The sequence below is a fragment of the Diceros bicornis genome, chromosome 2 (assembly GCF_020826845.1).
Source record: "Diceros bicornis minor isolate mBicDic1 chromosome 2, mDicBic1.mat.cur, whole genome shotgun sequence".
NCBI lineage: Eukaryota > Metazoa > Chordata > Mammalia > Perissodactyla > Rhinocerotidae > Diceros > Diceros bicornis.
This window is the reverse complement of record NC_080741.1, coordinates 25763406-25782248: the sequence shown is the minus strand read 5'-3', so window position 1 is coordinate 25782248 and position 18843 is coordinate 25763406. Positions and strand designations below refer to the sequence as shown.

Genomic DNA, 18843 nt, shown 5'->3' with positions numbered 1-18843 from the left:
AATTCTCTTAGCTCTAGGAATAAACATCAGGAAAGACACCACAATGGATACTTAAGAAGAATGAAAAACAAGAAATTGGTTTATAAAAAGCAGGTTATAATCAAGTGAATTGAACTTTAAAATATCAACTATTAGAGTAAGCTTCTAAGGGTAGCTAGCTCAAGATACTTACAAACAAGACCTACACACAGCCATTTTTAGCAGCATGCTGGCCAACAGTAACCACACCTTACAGTTTCTTTTCTTCATTAACTTTGGTAGTTAAACCCCTGCTGCTCTATTACTCATCATTAATTGGTATGCTCTTCTCTTTTCCTTTCAGCTCAAGGTGTGGTATTCAACTCCTTCTCCCAAATTGGCATGGAATTAAGTTACAAAATATTCTAGAACTCTGTCCTATCATGCAAAAGAATTAGGATCCACTTCTGTAAACTGTAGCAGTTCATCTAGTGATGGCAATATTTCGTAAGAGATTCACTAGTTAATATCAAATGTGCCGAATAAGCCAAGTCTAATTAGATATTATATTTCTTTTATATTAGATATAATATTAATTTTTCACACCATTGTTATTAGGTTAAGTGGTTGCTGGCTTTAATATTAGCAACTATAATCTCAATTTTGCAAACATCATAATTGGAAATGTTTTTATTTTTGAGCTAGGTTCTAAGTAATAGTTCTGTGAAGTCTCACAGGTGGCTAGTCATATTTAAAATATATTCTATTTCATCAAACTTCTTTTACCATACATAATTAGCAGAAATATCCATTTTCTAAAATCCTGTATGTATGGTAAACGATACCAAGAAAACACTATGTCACTTTTTCACTATCATGAAAGGTTCTCCTTTAGAATCAAAAATTATTTTTAAACAAAATTAAGCCTCTAAGTACTCCTTTTTCAATAAAAAGGAAAAAAGGAAAGGAATGGATCACAATATATAAGTCTTTTCTCAAGCACAGTTTGATGCAACTTGAAAAAAAACATGGATTATAATTTGCATTCAGACTTTGCTTTCTCTTTTCCGACCACAAAGTACGCTGATAGTAAAACCATTCACTTACACTTCCATAGATCATCTATCCTCAGGGAATTAACTATTAGTTATGCTGCCTTAAAAGAAATATAATCTGATTCTCAAACCAGTTAAAGATATCATAAAAGGCCACCAATCTTTTTTATAAATGCATGTACAAAAATGACAAATACAGGCAAAGAAATTCCAACAAATACATTAAAAGAGCAAAAGCCCATGCCAAGAAGAGATTCTTTCAGAAATACAAAGCATTTACACCACAGGCTAAAAAAGAAAAATCAGGTATTATTCAAATAAATTACAAAAGGGCATTTGAGTCAATACCCATTCCTAATATACACATAGGATTCTTCCTTAAAATCTATCAAGTGTCCATTCCATCCTTAAGTCTAAACTCAGCATTTTGCTTATTAATAACAAAGCTCTTAGGCAGTCTCTCTAAGTCTAGAAACCAACCAAGAATATCCACTATGACCATCACTTAATACTGTTTCAGCCATCCTTAAAATAAAAGTAATAAATTATTGGAAAGAGCCATATTTGGAAGCAGAAAGACTGACATGAAAATCCAAAGGCATCAACTAAAATAAAGCAGATAATAATGAGTTCTTTAAATTGACTGGAACAGATCAAAGTCAACAGCATTACACACTGGCAATAACCAGGTTTTCAGTGTTGTGCTGGGGGAAGAATGGATTCCAATCATATCAACAAAGAACAAAAAGAATCAATTCACTCCTCAAGTTCTCTAAGAAACCATCCTCCATTCACACCCTGTACCTCATGGTTCCAGAGTTACCTATGCAATAACATGTTTCACACTGTATAATCACTGGTTTATATTATCTTTTTCTTCTCCTAGACTGGGAGTTCCTTGAAAAATCACTATTAGCTATTCTTCTCCACACCCAACATCTAATATAAACCCCAGTGCATAAAAATGTTTGCTAAAACAAGTTCATAAAAGATATGTGGAACTATTTATGGGCTATTTTAGATAATATTTGAATAGACAGTTTCCAAATGGGAAAACATAGGTCTATTTCAAAAGGCCTCTACTCAAGTTATTAACTAACACAATCTCAAACAAAATACCATCAAGATCTTTTAACTTGATAACACTGTACCGTTGTTCATGTGGTATGATAAACAGTATAATTTTGGAGGAGGAGAAAAAGGCCAATATTAGAGGCCAGGAGAATGAGTTTGTTTCATCAAAAACACATTAAAACAATTAAAAGTGTTATAGTGCCACAAGGACAGACATATTATGGGAATAGAATACCCCAGTATTATTATAAACATTATATACCACAAGACCTTCATGATTCCCCAAAGTTTTCAAGTTTTCAAATACTACTACAGCTTTTAACTTCCCCATAAAATTCAGTGAAGTATAGCTGACATCTTCAAATCCTTGGTGCTTCTAAAAATACATTATTAGTCATTTATAAAGTTATAAAAATAAATTCTGGCACTCAAAATAAAAACTACTACATCAATACAACATTAACCAACCACAAACTTACCTGAATCTGCAAAACCACTTTAATTTATCCAAAACGTCTATTTTCTGGCTAAGAACCATCACTTTCTTAGACCTCTTCATTTTCTCTTCACTTCCATCACCAGCACTAGCAGTTGGTTTTCTTTTCGGGCCCATATTTCACAAAGAAACAGCTTTTATCACTTCGAGAGTTACTGTGTACGCGACGACAAGTAGAGAAAAACAAAGCTGCGTTGAGATGCGGGTGCTGGCCTGTCTAATAGGCTCCCTCTTTGAGCTACATGATCAATTCCTATTTGCAAGCCAGGCAGCAAGCAAGCAACATTTCAGTCTCAGCCAGACTACAAACTACTGAATCATAGACCTTGGTGTCAGCTGAGAATAGCTGAAACTGTAAATGTTAAATCTGCACATCCAAAGGCCTACAACGCGTGAGGCCTTAACAAATAATAAGCAAGGAGAAGACACTGCAATACACTCAGCAAGGGAAAGAATATCTAAATCAATAGCATTAACCAAAGGTTAACAACTGAGAAAAGAAGTTTAAACTAAAATGATTCTACATGAATTAAACACAAGGGTGAAAAAGCAAAAAACCAAGGAACCAATACCACCCCAACCCTTAACTTATTTATCAAATTTTTGATAGGAAAGAATTACTTTATTAGAACTGACCAAAAATCCTATATAAGACTATTAGGTTTGGTTACACAAAAATCTGAGACTTTAGGTTTGCAAAACATGTATCATACACCCAAAGAGGGGTGAACACATTAAAATTAACACATTAAAATGTCTACAGTAAATGTTAAAGAGATTAATTTTTATTATGTAGAAAGCTCATATAAATCTTAAGAAAACTACAAAAGCATCAAGGATAAATGTGTAAAGAAAATTCACAAAAGGAATATACATTTAAAAAAAAAGTCAATATCACTAGTAATCAACAAAATCACCCACACAGCAAAAACAGTTAAGTTTTATCTCCTAACTTAGCAAAATGAAAAAATAAAAAAAGCGAGTGTGGCAAAAACTCACTCACTGCCAGTGATATTTTATAACTGTTTTGGAAATAATTTTGTCAACATGTGGCAAAGCCATGAAAATGCTGATACTTGTTAACCTAATATCTCACAGAATCTCCAAAAGATGGTATGGGGGAGGGGGGACGGCAGGGGCAGCAAAATAGGGAGAACAAATCTTTATGCTCAAAGAATTTTTGTATTTAACAATTAGAAACAACCTAAATGTATAAATGAAAAGGTACTGGTGGCTCGATAAGTTATAATGATCTATTTAATTGCCAAAAAGTAAAAAAGTATATAAATTCAGGGTAGGGAAAATGTACTCTATGTAAAAACACGAAGAGAAAAGCACAGAAGAGAAGGAACTGAAATAGCAGTAGTGTCCCCACAGTGGGATCATGACTGAGTGTTCTCCCTTATGGAAAACCTCCAGAAGTGGTGGATTTGAGGCCCTATTAAAACTGAAAGGTAAAGGATACAGTTGCTAGAGAGGGGAAGGGCCTTGTTCAAGATCTCAGAAATAAGGGGCTTCTAACCATAAAATCCAAGTTAGAGATTGTCTGGAAGTGATATGCGGGGGAAGCAAAAGTTTTTAGAGCCAAGGAATTCAATAAGTGAGTTCAGTGAATCTGGATCAAACTTCAACACGAATATCCAATCAGGGTGAAGGACGGCAGGAATTGACCAAGTAGCACCAAGAACCAAGTACCAAAGCTATCAGTGAAGGCAGAAATTTGTTTGCTGGAGAAATGAGTATCAACAGGAGTAATCTAATATAATGGATTTTCTCAGACAGATGAACACTGATTTCAGATGATAAAATTGTACACAGAGAAGAATATATGGATGGTCTAGAGCTGACAACAGGCAAAATAAAAACTGCGGCCATTTTCATTTCTCATTAAAATTGTATGTGTGTATAGGGGGAAGTACCCAGTAGATTATGGCAGCAAAGAAAACCACATATTCAGGGAAGAGTTACATTTCAATTAATGCAAAGAAGAGAACAAAGGGGATAAAAATAGATTAGGACAGAGAGAAAAGCATACACAGTGACTAAAGCCAAACAGAAATTCATATTACAAAAGCCTGGCAACAAGGTAAAAAAATTTACTATATAGATAACACCTAAAAAGATGGCAATATTCCCAAAAGTAAATCCATCATAAGATGATCTATAAACATCAATCATATAGGACTTATTCTTAAAAAGCTATGAGCATCTCATAAGGGATTGATATCCAGAATATATAAAGAACTCCAACTCAGCTACACCAAAAAACCAAACAACCCAATTAAAAAATGGGCAAAGGACTTGAATAGACATTTCTCCAAAGAAGATATACAAATGGCCAAGAAGCACATGAAAAGATGCTCAACATCACTAATCACTAGCAAAATGTAAATCAATACCACAATGAGATACCACTTCACACCGATTAGGATAGCTATTATGAAAACAACAGAAAATAAGAGTTAGCAAGGATGTGGAGAAATTGGAATCCTTGTGCATTGATGGTGGGAATGTAAAATGGTGCAGCTGCTGTGGAAAATGGTATAGAGACTTTTCAAAAATTTAAACATAGAACTACCATATGATCCAGCAATTCCATTTCTGGTATATACATAAAAGACGTGAAAGCAGGAACTTGAACAGATTATTTGTACCTCAAAGTTCATAGCAGCACTACTCACAATAGCCAAAATATGGAAGAAACCCGAGAGTCTAACGAAGGATGAATGGATAAGCAAAATGTGGTATATACATATGATGGAATACTATTCTGCTTTCAAAAGGAAGGAATGACATGTTACAATATGGATGAACCTTGATGACATGCTAAGTGAAATAAGTCAGTTACAAAAGGACAAATATTGCATAATTTCTCTCTTTCTTTTTTTGTGAGGAAGATCAGCCCTGAGCTAACATTCATGCTAATCCTCCTCTTTTTGAGAAAGTAGCCTCAAACTCCCTTCTGAGCTAGGCAGGCATTGACCACTGGGCCCATGTTAGATGAGCTAACATCTATTGCCAATCCTCCTCCTTTTTTTTCCCCAAAGCCCCAGTAGATAGTTGTATGTCATACCTGCACACCCTTCTAGTTGCTGTATGTGGGACGCGGCCTCAGCATGGCCGGAGAAACAGTGCGTCGGTGCGCGCCCAGGATCCGAACCCAGGCCGCCAGTAGCGGAGCGCACGCACTTAACCGCTAAGCCATGGGGCCTGCCCTGCATAATTTCTCTTATGTGAGGTTCCTAGAGTAGTCAAATTCATAGAGGCAGAAAGTAAAATGGTATTTACCATAGGTGGCAGTGGGGAGGAAACAGAGAGTTACTGTTTAATGGGCCGAGTTTCACTGGGAAAAGATGAAAAAGTTTTGAGGATGGAGAGGGGTGATGGCTGCACAACAATGTGAGTGTACTTAATGCCACAGAACTGTATACTTAAAAATGGTTAAAACTGTAAATTTTCTATTATGAATATTTTACCACAACAAAAAACATTCAGCAACATCTGAGGTAACTGTTGCCAAATGAACTGCAATCTTGGAAAATATTAATGATACAGAGGGAAGAGTTTGCATGAAGTCAAGCAAAATGAGGTAAATAATAAGAATCAGTATTTCTCCAATATTGTCTAGGGGAAAGGTATTTTAAAAAGACTAATTTATGTAATTTTTTCAGAAATAACCCAAGAGTAAGGTAAGTCAATGTGCTTTTTTTACTTTCACAGCTTGATAGTTACTCGTAAAGGACACCCAACTCTCAAGGGAATCCACTAACTAGGATATAAGCTAGTCACATGTCACCAGCTGAACATTATCATACTAGTACTTCTGATAGTAACTAATACATTGTTTTAAAATTAGTCTTAGGAGTTTGAGTTTGCTTAGTATTAAGTTAGTACCCCAAACCTGATCACCCTAGAATGAACTGATAAAACCAGTATTTGAACCTCCAAGGCTAAGAGCCTGTGGTTACCCCATCAAGGGAACAACCCTTATAAAGTCTTTACCACTACACTGGATTTATATAACAAAGATGTACCAAATACTGAACTGGAAAGCAGAATGAAGGCACACATTACAGGAAAGGTAAAGAAACGGCAGAGAGTGGAGAGGTTGTTACAGGTTACTAACTAGTATCAAACAAATGCTTCCCAACAAATATCAGAGAAGAAATTAATGAAATTAATGAAATTAATTTAGCTTTAAGTGATATATGTCTATGAAAGACATTTTATCTATGGACAAAAGATACTTTATTAAATAGTTTAAATAGTACTTTATTAAATTCCTATAACGTGCAAGGAAAAGATGCCTTCTGGTTTCTAGTTCCGCATGTAAGGAGCTTAGAAGTCACCACTTCATCCTGACAACAAGTAAAAAGCTGAACAAACTGAAAAATCAACAACTCTTCTTAGATCCGCAAGAGAAGTGAGGTCACAAGGTAACCTGCTGCCCCCCAAATTGGAGAGACAGATGGATACAGAAAATCACATCTCAGAGCAGAAACCTGAGGAAACCAGTGCCAGAGTAGGAAAATCCAAACTGTAACTGACAAACTGCTGGAGGTTAGGTATGGACAAGTCTGAGTTAAAAACTCCAGGAGAACCCAGTGATAGGCAGACCACCATGCTTTTGTGAGTTTTGCCTCCAGGAACTTGACCAGGTTCTCACAGTAAATATCACAAAAAAATCCCCTTGTGCTTCTGGCAGGGTGAGGGGAAAAGAAACTATTTTGAAATAAGCCAGACCACTCTGTTCTTAACAAGGCCTGCCCTCAGAAGAAACTAGTTAATCTGAGCATAACCTGCTGGGATTAACAGAGTCTAAATGACCTGGGAGAAGAAATACCCATCTCCAGCCAGCTCTAGCCTTCCATGTGGAAGAAGGAAAATATCTAACTCCAGCCCACTCTAGTCATCCTGCCCCATCTAAGGGGGTTGAAAAAAACTGACAAACACTTATGAAGTTCACTGTCCAGACACACAGGCTCACTAAAAGACAGAATTAATCATAGGACTATAGAATGCTTCCCTTCCCCCGACAACTCTCCATCACATTACTAAAGGCCTAACTGCTTTTATCTACTACATCATATGCAGCTAGCAAGAAAAATTACAAAGCATACTAAAAAGCAAAAACAGTTTAAAGACAGAGAGCAAGCATCAGAATCAGACATGGCAGGGATGTTGGAATTATCAGACAGGGATTTTAAAACAACTAGGATTAATGTGCTAAGGGCCTTAATAGATAAAGAAGACAATGTGCAAAAACAAACAGGCAATGTCAGCAGAGAGATGGAAATCCTAAGAAAGAACCAAAAAGAAATGCCAGAGATCAAAAACACTAACAGAAATGAACATGCCTTTGATGGGCTTATTAGAAGACTGGACATGGCTGAGGAAAGAATCTCAAAACTTGAGGATATATCAATAGAAACCTCCAAAACTGAAATACGAAGAGAACAAAGACAAAACAAAACAAAACAAAACACAGAATATCAATAGACTGTGGGACAACTACAAAAGGTGTAATACATTCAAAATGGGAATATCAGAAGGAGAAGAAAGAAAGGAATAGAAGAAATATTTGAAACAATAATGACTGAGAATTTCCTCAAATTAACGTCAGACACCAAACTACGGATCCAGGAAGCTCAGAGAACATCAAGAAAGATAAATGCTGAAATATCTACACCTAAGCATACCATTTTCAAACTAAGAAAAGCAAGGATAGTGCCCAGGCTATTTTGCAAGTAAGTTTCTTTCCCCCTTCTTATTAGTGATATCCCCTTTTCTCCTTTTGGTTCAAGAACTCAGCACTTGGGCTGGCCCCGTGGCTTAGTGGCTTAGCGGTTAAGTGCTCACACTCCGATGCTGGCGGCCCGGGTTTGGATCCCGGGTGTGCACTGACGCACCACTTCTCCGGCCGTGCTGAGGCTGCGTCCTACATACAGCAACTAGAAGGATGTGCAACTATGACATACAACTATCTACTGGGGCTTTGGGGGGAAAATAAATAAATAAATAAAATTATGAAAAAAAAAAAAAACTCAGCACTTAATGCTTCCCAGACCTCAAGGGCATCTCCTAGACCTTTAAAACTTTACTGGCCTTCAAAGTGACTCTTTAATACTTAGCAATAAGTTTATCCACTCAGTGAGCTTAAAAGTTCTGTATCTGATAATTTTACAACGCAGGAATGGAAAAGGGCAAGTTAAAGAAGAAAGAAGCGACAGGGAAGACTCTAACCCCCAGAGTATCAGTTACAGGAAACCTGTAATCCCAAAACATATTTATCTATGCCAAGCAATGCCCAAAGATATTAGGAGTATCTCTAAAGGAGGAAAAAAGTGATGAAAAGACTGGAATCCTTTTGACCCCACAATCATTAGATAAAATTACTTTTGGTTTAGTAACCACATCTAGAAACTGATCTTACAGAAATAAGTCCAGAGGGAAAAAAGTTCCAAGAAAATATCCACTATTAGAAGATAACCTAAAACAGCAAACAAAAATGCATACATTAAATGTCCAACAATAAGGGTATGGTTAAAAAATGAGATTACCAATTAGCAAAATAAATATGAATACAATACAGAGGTACTGAGAATTATTATCACTAATAAATGAAACGGAATACAATAGTATGACTATTATAAATGAATCTATATAAAAAATTATGAAGTTATATTGCAGAGAAAGGAAACACAATGGGCTCTAAAAATATGAAAAGATGCTTGACTTTGCACATAATATGGGAAAAAATGACATAAAAAATGCAAGGATCAATGCATAAGACTATGGCAAAGATCGACAAGTATAATACCTTGAGTGTAGGGTAACAGGCTTTCTGTGCATTGCTGGTTGGAGGGAAGTTTGGAAAAATTTATCAGATTTACAAAAGTATATACCTTTTGACATAGCAATCAACTTCAAGGAATTTACACTATGGAAATACTTAACATATGTGAGAAATGATTATGAATTAAATTATTCACTGCAGCACTGTTAACAGCCAAAAATATAAAACAAGGTGCAAATCCAAAACTAGATTATACACTGGTACGTTCCATGCATGGAATACTGATGCGACCAATAAAAATGAGGATGCTCTTCATAACACGATATGGATAAAACTTTGGCAGATTATATTTTCCAAGATGGCTGCAACAAGATTTCCCACACCACATTCTTCCTGCAACATGACATTGCCACTCCTCCCTCAAATCTGTGTGAGCCTCTGACTAGAACGTAATTGATGCTATTTATGTGACTTCTGGGGCAAGGTCATCAAAGGCCACCCAGACTCCACCTGGTACTTTTGGGACACTCATCCTTGAACCCAGCCATCATGCTGTGAGGAAACCTAAGCCAGGTGGCAAGGCCACATGAGGGGGTCCTGGTTGACAGCTCCAGCTGAGCTCCCAACCAAGAGCCAGCATCAGCTGCCAGATATATTGAGATGATTCTAGCACACACACCCATGAGAGATTAGAAAACCATCTACTAAGCCTACTCAACTCCCAGAACCATGAGAGATAATAAAATGATTGTTTTAAATCACTAAGTTTTGGGGTCATTTGTTTCTGAGCAACAGATAACTGGAACAGTATTAAAGTAAAAAATATAAGGTATATTACAGTAGGTCTGATATGTTTCAAACTGCATAAAAACGGGGAGAGAACATATAGATTTGAACGTAATAGTAACTTTGCAAGCACATACAATAAAGTAACACTGTCTCTGGGGAAAAGAACTGAGTGGGGTAGAAGATGGGAGGGGAGGCAGACTTTTCAAAGTAAATCTTTTAAATTTGAATTTTGACTCACAAGAACAAATTAATGAAATAAAAATTTTAAAATGTATGCATGTGGATGGCATAAAACCGAACACAGTGGTGGTAATTTTGGAATATGGGTGATTTGAATTTTTATTTCAAAATACTTTCACATTACTTTCCTTGTTAAGTAATCTATACAGGGGTCCATTATCTGTCAAGTACCACACATTTTATAAAAGAATACTACGTCATGCATATGTGAACTCTAACTTTGAACCAGATTTTTTAGTCTGATAATTTCTTTAGCAATTTGGGAAAAAAGAAGGGAAAAAATTTACAGATACACACATTCACACACACAAAATCAATTCCAGAATACAAGTGGCATTAAAGAAAGATCTGTCTTTAATCCCAGCCGCCAATTAGCTGCGAAACCTTAGGCAAATCACTTTTCTTGCCTTAGTTTCCTCATCTATAAAATCAGTATTTCCTCATATATAGCCACGGTAAGGTCCAGATGAGACTTGTGAAAATGCCTTCTAAGTTCTAAGATTGTATCACATAACACGCAACCATTTAAAAATTATCTTACAAATTATCTTAAAATTACCCTGTATTTCCTAGAAGTCACATTTTTCTAAAATTTACAAAGTATTTACGAATGCAATAGATGAGAAAATTAGGATTCTTTACAAGCCTTTTAATATTAAAGTAACTTACGTGTCCAAGATACAGTCATGTTGCACCTCAAACAGAACTGATAACAACTAAGTGGAACACCCTCCAGCTTTAATTTTATGCAAAGATGAACTATTTTTTGACTGAGAAATGCTGAAGGTGTCCAATAATTACATAGTGACTAGAGTCCCATATCATCAGATTACTCTCTTCTTTTTGAGTCCAAAGGGCACCTGCTATCTTCAACTGTGGAAACAGAAGCTAAAAAACCATGAATGACTGGTTCCTCATCTTGCTTCTACCTTTCTTCACCTGTATTACCTTGAAAAGAGGATGAATGCTATTCATCAACACTTACTTCAAATATTGTTTTGCAACACTTGTAAAACACTAAGGATTATTTATTATTTTCAAAATTCAATACGTAACTTCGGTAATACTCATTTTCATCTTGAGGAATTTAGTACTTTGGTAGCTAGAGATCATGTTTACATCAACATAGACAATGATCAAAACTCAAAAACCTCTGGAATTACTCCTGTTGCTTTTCTCACTCTTACACATTCCTATTCTCTTCCACCAAGAGGCCTGCTAACAAAAGGCTCTCTCAATGATGACTCTAAAAGATGTTATCCTATGATAAATTAATTCATATGCATCATAAGCAAGATCACGTATAAGAAGTATCAAATTACTACAGTGTAAGACCTAAAAGGGGAAAAGAAACGTTTTTCAAAAACAAAGTTTCTTATATATACATATTTTTGTTTTTGATGAGGAAGATTATCCCTGAGCTAACATCTGTTGCCAATCCTCCTCTTTTTGCTGAGGAAAACTGGTCCTGGGCTAACATCCGTGCCCATCTTCCTCCACTTAATACGTGGGATGCCTGCCACAGCATGGCTTGATAAGGGGTGCGTAGGTCCGCACCCAGGATCCAAACCTGCGCACCCTGGGCCGCTGAAGCAGAGCACACAAACTTAACCACTACTCCACCAGGCCAGCCCCGTTTCTTACATTTTTATCAAGTCAAAAGTCTTACTCTATTAAAAGCAAATTTTAAAAAAGCTTCCCACCCCACTACCCTCCCCAAATACCCTTAAAAACCAAGTGTCTTTTATATGCCTCTGTGTCTATGAAAAGGTCAATTATCAGGAAACCTTAAATATTCAGAACAGAGCAAAGAACAGGAAGGTAGCAATATAGACTGAAAGCAGCCAAAACAGATGTCATAAAGTCCATGCACCAAAGCTTATACGAACTTACAGATTTCTTCAGTATGTAACTGAGAATATACTTTTTACGTATATCTTTTTTGGAATATATATAATAAATGAAAACAGGAAGATGAGTTGAAAATTTAGGCTTAATTTAAAAAGTGGTATAATACCACTTTTCATGCCTTATGTGTACTCAATCTGTCTTCCATCCTAAACCATGAGATCATCTTTGGTTTCTAGTACTTAGCACAGTGTTAGGAGCTTGGTAAATTTGTTGAGTAAATGAATTTTAGAGAAGCTTGATAATCTTATTTCCCACTATGGAACAGAATAAAAGCAGCACATCAGTGAATCAATAGAGGCAGTTCACTATAGTTAGAGCTAATTGGCAAAATCATACTACTAGGGGCTGGCCCGGTGGCGAAAGTGGTTGAGTGCTTGAGCTCCGATGCGGTGGCCCAGGGTTCTCCGGTTTGGATCCTGGGCGTGCACCGACGCACTGCTTGGCAAGCCATGCTGTGGCAGCGTCCCATATAAAGTGGAGGAAGATGGGCATGGATGTTTGCCCAGGGCCAGTCTTCCTCAGCAAAAAAAGAGGAGGATTGGCAGATGTTAGCACAGGGCTGGCTGATCTCCTCACCAAAAAAAAAAAAAAAAAAATCATACTATTAAACAGCTCGAAACACTTCAGCAGCACCAGAGGGCATCTGAATAACATGGAACAAAAACTGATGTTCATGATCCCAAATTGTGAAATAAATTTTAAGAGGGAAAAAAAGTTAAGTTGTATTGATTGCATTGTTGAATGTGGAGGAGAGTACACACTTTAAAAGAAAGTCTGCTCGAGAAGAATCCTTATTTAGTTCAAGCCTCTCATTTTACAAATGCGTAAACAGGGCTCTCACAAGTGTTTATAAAGGGTGCCAGGATGAGAACTGAGGTTACTGACTCCTAATTCACAGCAATGCTTACGGAGCCATTTTAAACTAGCACATTGGAGAATAACTGATGCGAAGACTATTAGATAATTTTTTAGGTCATAACTGGTAGAAACTGACATAAAATATCAAATCTCTACCAACTTCTCTGAGTAATAGAACCTATCTCAACTACTGAATATCTACTTTCTAGAATAATACTATGCATAAAGATAATACTCTTTCACTTGAAACCAAATGATTAACTTCCACAAATCTTAATTCCCACTCTATCAGAAAGAACAATGAATATTTCAAAAACCATTTTTCTCATGAATCAAAAACCATATGCTGGTGGTTTGTCTCTAGGTCTTCTGTCCTTTCTCAAAAGTATTTTTAATTGAAAACAATGTGCAGATGCAAAAAGAGAAAGGCAAGTAAATAAATGCATAGATTACAATTATACAAATAAGTCTTTATAAAGGCTAACAAGTGAGGGGCAATAGTAGAAAGCATACTACTACAGGAAAACCTTTAGATTTAAATTTTAACTTCAAGTTAACTTTTAACTTCAGATTTCAATTTTCTGGCTGCCTTTATGTTTCTCAGTTTAGGAAGCAACTTAAATATCAACATAAATGTAGTATTCTATTTAACTGTGTGACTTCTCCCTCTGAGAAAACTTCCAAAAATAACTTAGTTGACGTGGGTGGCATGCATTTAATGTAATATACATGACTAACCACTTTTGTGGAAACCAATAAGCTGTGGGGAAATTAGTAAGAACTTACCACACAGAATTTTAAGAAACTTAGTTGTAAATGCTCATGCTATCTACTTGAATCAATCACAAAAACTTTACTTTTAGGAAGGTTCAAATTTAGAAAGTATTTGCTTATAAAGTTTTTTTTTTTTTTTTTTTTTGTGAGGAGATCAGCCCTGAGCTAACATCCGCCAATCTTCCTCTTTTTTTTTTTTTTTTTTTTTGCTGAGGAAGACGGCCCTGGGCTAACATCTGTGCCTATCTTCCTCCACTTTATATGGGACGCCGCCACAGCATGGCCTACCAAGCGGTGCGTCGGTGCGCGCCCAGGATCCGAACCAGCGAACCCCGGGCCGCCGCAGCGGAGCGCGCGCACTTAACCACTTGCGCCACCGGGCCGGCTCCTCTTATAAAGTTTTTTTTAATCTTATTTGTTCCTATAATATTTTTAATGAGAAATTTTACCTTCTAAGAGAAGATAATCTAGACATAAAAGTCTTTAACATTGTCAAATCCTAAATCAAATGCTACGCCCTAGGTGGAATAGTCATGATGCCAAAATAATGCCATGTCATGATAATACAATAAAAATATCAACAGTGATAAAAATAACTCGGCAAAAAGTAATGATGGTGATGATAGTGGTAATAGCTAAACATTTAATAAGCATTTTACCCTGTGTTGGCACTGTGCTAAGAAATTTATACATACTTTTATTTAATCCTGACCAAAAAACCTTTCAAGTTAGGTACTATTACTTTCATTTCATATAAGAGGAAAACAAAGCCAGGTATAACTTGCCCAAGATCACACACCTGGTATGTGCTGGAGCTAGAATTTAAAATCAGACAATGCAGACAGAATCCCCTTTCTTAACCACAATTCTTGACTCTTGAGAAAGTCCTGGCCATAAACTGATAAGGTACAAGACTGAGTTAATAATAACTTTGAAATCAGCCTTCTTTTTCCTAATTTTAAGAATAATTTTTTCCCCAATTCGGTGTTTTTGAGTTTGAACAGAAAAACAAGTCCTGCTAGCCCCCCGATGAGGAAGTTGGATGAACCTTAAATGTAGTATAATGAACTTTGTTCTTGCAGTAAAAACATGCCTGAAATAATTACTTTAGGTACTCTACTTAGAGTTAATAATTGCTGAAAGTAGCTTTAAAAAGACACTTATTTCTTTAATTAATTTAGTACATAATCAGTCCTTGATTACTTGTGGCAATAAAAGGGAGCAGCACTCGTACAGATGACTGAAAACTACAGATACTCTCTTAGTAAAGACAAGGCAGGCTATCCTTGATGGGACAAAGAAGGGGCCATCTTCTCTCTAAGAGGCCTAGAAGGTTAACAGATTCATAGGAAGGCAATATGTAATGTAAGCAGTACACAATACCTATAATTCTTAAACTGGAGTAGTTGGATGAATATGTTTTTAAAAATCACAGTTTAAAAAAAGAAAAGCAATTATACCATTTATGGGAGAACAACTTTAGTGTAAATGTAATATTGACTATTCAGAACACAGAAAGCAGTGGTTCCCAAACTTTAGCATGCCTCAGAATCACCTGCAAGACTTATTAAAACTTAAGATTACTAGCCCAGTGTTTGGATTCAATACAGGAATTTGCTTTTTCTTTTTGCAGGGTAAGATCTGCCCTAAACTAACATCTGCCACCAATCTTCCTCCTTTTTTCCCCCACCAAAGCCCCAGCACATAGTTGTGTATAGTTGTAAGTTCTTCTGGTTCTTCTATGTGAGCTGCTGCCACAGCATGGCTACTGACAGATGAGTGGTGTGGTTCTGTGCCCAGGAATCGAACCCAGGCCACCGAAGTGGAGTGTGCCAAACTTTAACCGCTAGGCCATCAAGGCTGGCTCAGGAATTTGCATTTTTAACAAGTTCCCAGGTAATGCAGATGCTTCTAGTACAGGGAACACTCTTTGAGAACCATTCCTGTAAACTAAAGCTCAAAAATTATAGTATCAGCAAAAGGAATGCTGTTAATATTCTCATGTACAGTTCCATAATCTATGCAAAATGAAATGTAAGACATTTCTTTAGATGACTAGTGTATACAAAATTAAACTGTGGTATCAAACATTTCTCTCTCAAAAGAAAAAGAAGGGTTGAATGACTGCATGCTATCTCATATATTCTAATCTTGCTCTGACTTACGCTGAGGATCTATTTGTTTACAAATATCATGTAAATGTCTTTTAAAACACAAATATTGTTTTTTTTTTTTGTGAGGAAGATCAGCCCTGAGCTAACATCCGTGCCAATCCTCCTCTTTTTTTTTTCTGCTGAGGAAGACTGGCCCTGGGCTAACATCTGTGCCTATCTTCCTCCACTTCATAGGGGACACCGCCACAGCATGGTTTGACAAGCGGTGCATCGGCGCACACCTGGAATCCGAACCCAGGCTGCCAGCAGCACAGCGTGCGCACTCAACCGCTATGCCACGGGACCAGCCCCCAAATATTGTTTTTTTTTGACAAGAGGAACTCACTAGAAATCTTTAGGTATTCAAGGTGCTAAGTGAAAAATGGCCAGCCCTATCATCTAACAAGTATTTACTGAAGACTTACTGAGCCTCCAGATGAGACAGCAAATAAAAAAGAAAAACTATCTTCTGAGCGTAATGCTCCTTGCTAACCCTCTGGGCTAGTCTTAGACAAAGAACAGGAACAAATTTCATGCAGACTTTAAATCCCTACAAACAAGCTGGAACCCCCCCAAAATGCTAAACCCACCAGCTAACTACCTAATCTCACGAGTGCTATAGGGTCAAGGAGCAGGGTACGTTGTACAGCGAGACAACATGGATTCTTAAATCAAGCTATCACGTCTAGCAAGAACCACACAAACTACAGAAGAAACCTTGATATTCTTGATGAATATAAGGTTCTAGGATACACAAATTCAAAAGTGCAGCATATGATTTCCATCTTAAAACACAATCAAACAGAGATGAAAATTTTAAGTGAGCTCTTCAGACAATAACCAATATTACTAGATATAAATAGTCAAGTAAAAAAGAACGAACAGGTGAAATACAAAACATTTGGCCAGGTTCATTTGTTAGATAACTCTTACCACACATCAGCCAAAACAAAAATATACATTACTTACAAGTTATGGACCTTTGGTGTTGATCATTAAATAGCTCAAACCTTGAAATCCTTGAATGATTAGAATCTATCATAGTCCCTAAGGGTGAAGAGCTGTTAGCAAAGAGCATAAAAGGATAGTGCTCACTATATAAACACATCAAATCAACACGTCTTACACCTTAAACTTACACAATGTTATACGTCAATTATATCTCAAAAAAAAGACAGTGCTCACAGCTGTAATTATAATGGCACTGTCATACCTCCTGAAGATATTAATATGTGGTCAACATGGTGAAAGTGTCCAATAACCATTAACACAGAAATTTGGATGTAAACTCTATTTTTAAAGTTGGTTTTAAAAGCCAGACTTGATCTGTACAAGTAGAAAATATTAAGGAAGCTTTACATGTAGGAACGAAAACCTTTTGAAAAATTCATTAATGAAATGTAGACAATCTAACTGATATTAAATGGAAATGGAGATTACATATATACATACACATATCAGAGAATATGTATATTTATGATGCACTGATATGGGGTTAAATTTTTCTTTCAAACATCTTCGAGATGTTATTAAGAAAAAATACACTTAGAAGACAATCAAAGTAACCAAAACAAAAACAAAAATTCTAGTCTTAGGTTCCTGAGGCTCTGACAAAGTTACCCAAGAATTAAGTTCTCTACTACAGTACTTCACTGTTTTCATTATTTTAATATGTACTGTGAAGGGGGAGCGGGCAGGGGATAGAATATAGCAAGTCCTAAACCCATTTGGCCCAGGTGTTTAGCCTAGAATGCATATGTACTTCGGGAAATGCTGCCATTGCCAATCACTTGCCAACAAACGGTTACAATAACTAACTTTTTGCACCCAGTTTAAGGTGGGTGGACATGACCTAACAGTCTTTAAAACTCTTCCTACCATGTGGGCCAGTTAGCTTTGGCCCAATTTGCTTTCTGGAGCAGGCTAAACCTTGAGAGGTAATATTTCATTACTAAACCAGATATGTATATAAATGTATTAACAAAGAAGCCATGAAGGGGCCGGCCTGGTGGCGCAAGTGGTTAAGTGCGCGAGCTCTGCTGTGGCAGCCCGGGGTTCGCCGGTTCGGATCCCGGGCATGCACTGACGCACTGTTTGTCAAGCCATGCTGTGGCAGTGTCCCATGTAAAGAGGAGGAAGATGGGCACGGATGTTAGCCCAGAGCCAGTCTTCCTTGGCAAAAAAAAAACAGAGGAGGATTGGCAGATGTTAGCACAGGGCTGACCTCCTCACAAAAAAAAAAAAAAGAAAAAAAAGAAGCCATGAAGAATGTGATATATTTTTCACTAAAATTTTTTAAAACACCAAGATTTCTGACTTTTTATTAAATAAAAGCTCCATGATATGGACTACATTTTTGATGCTCATCCATTATAAAAAACATAAAGCACTAAAACAGTAACACTGATACATAAATGTAAGCAATTGACAATCACTATTATACCATTGAGTCTATATTCAAGTGGAAATACCACTTATCTATTTCCTATATGTAGGGAAAAGCCAGGAGGCAGTAGAGTTCTGTAATGTATTTTACTGGAAGGGTCTGACACTACGAATAAAATCCTCAAGCATACTTACTTGAGAACATACACTAAGTGCACAGCATAAAGTTATGCTTCTGAAAATAGATCCTATAAGTTGCTACATGCCAGTGGGTATCTGTCTTACGAATTCCAAAAGTCTGACTTTTTAAATCTATGAGGTTACAATATATTCATATATACCTCAAAAAATACA

The 18843-nt window shown here is 36.6% G+C and overlaps 1 protein-coding gene across 1 annotated transcript in view; it reads right to left on the bottom strand.

Annotated features, from left to right (window-relative positions):
* RAB5A (RAB5A, member RAS oncogene family) overlaps positions 1-18843 on the bottom strand; it is a 32214-nt gene that overhangs the window by 8781 nt on the left and 4590 nt on the right. The window lies entirely within an intron of this gene.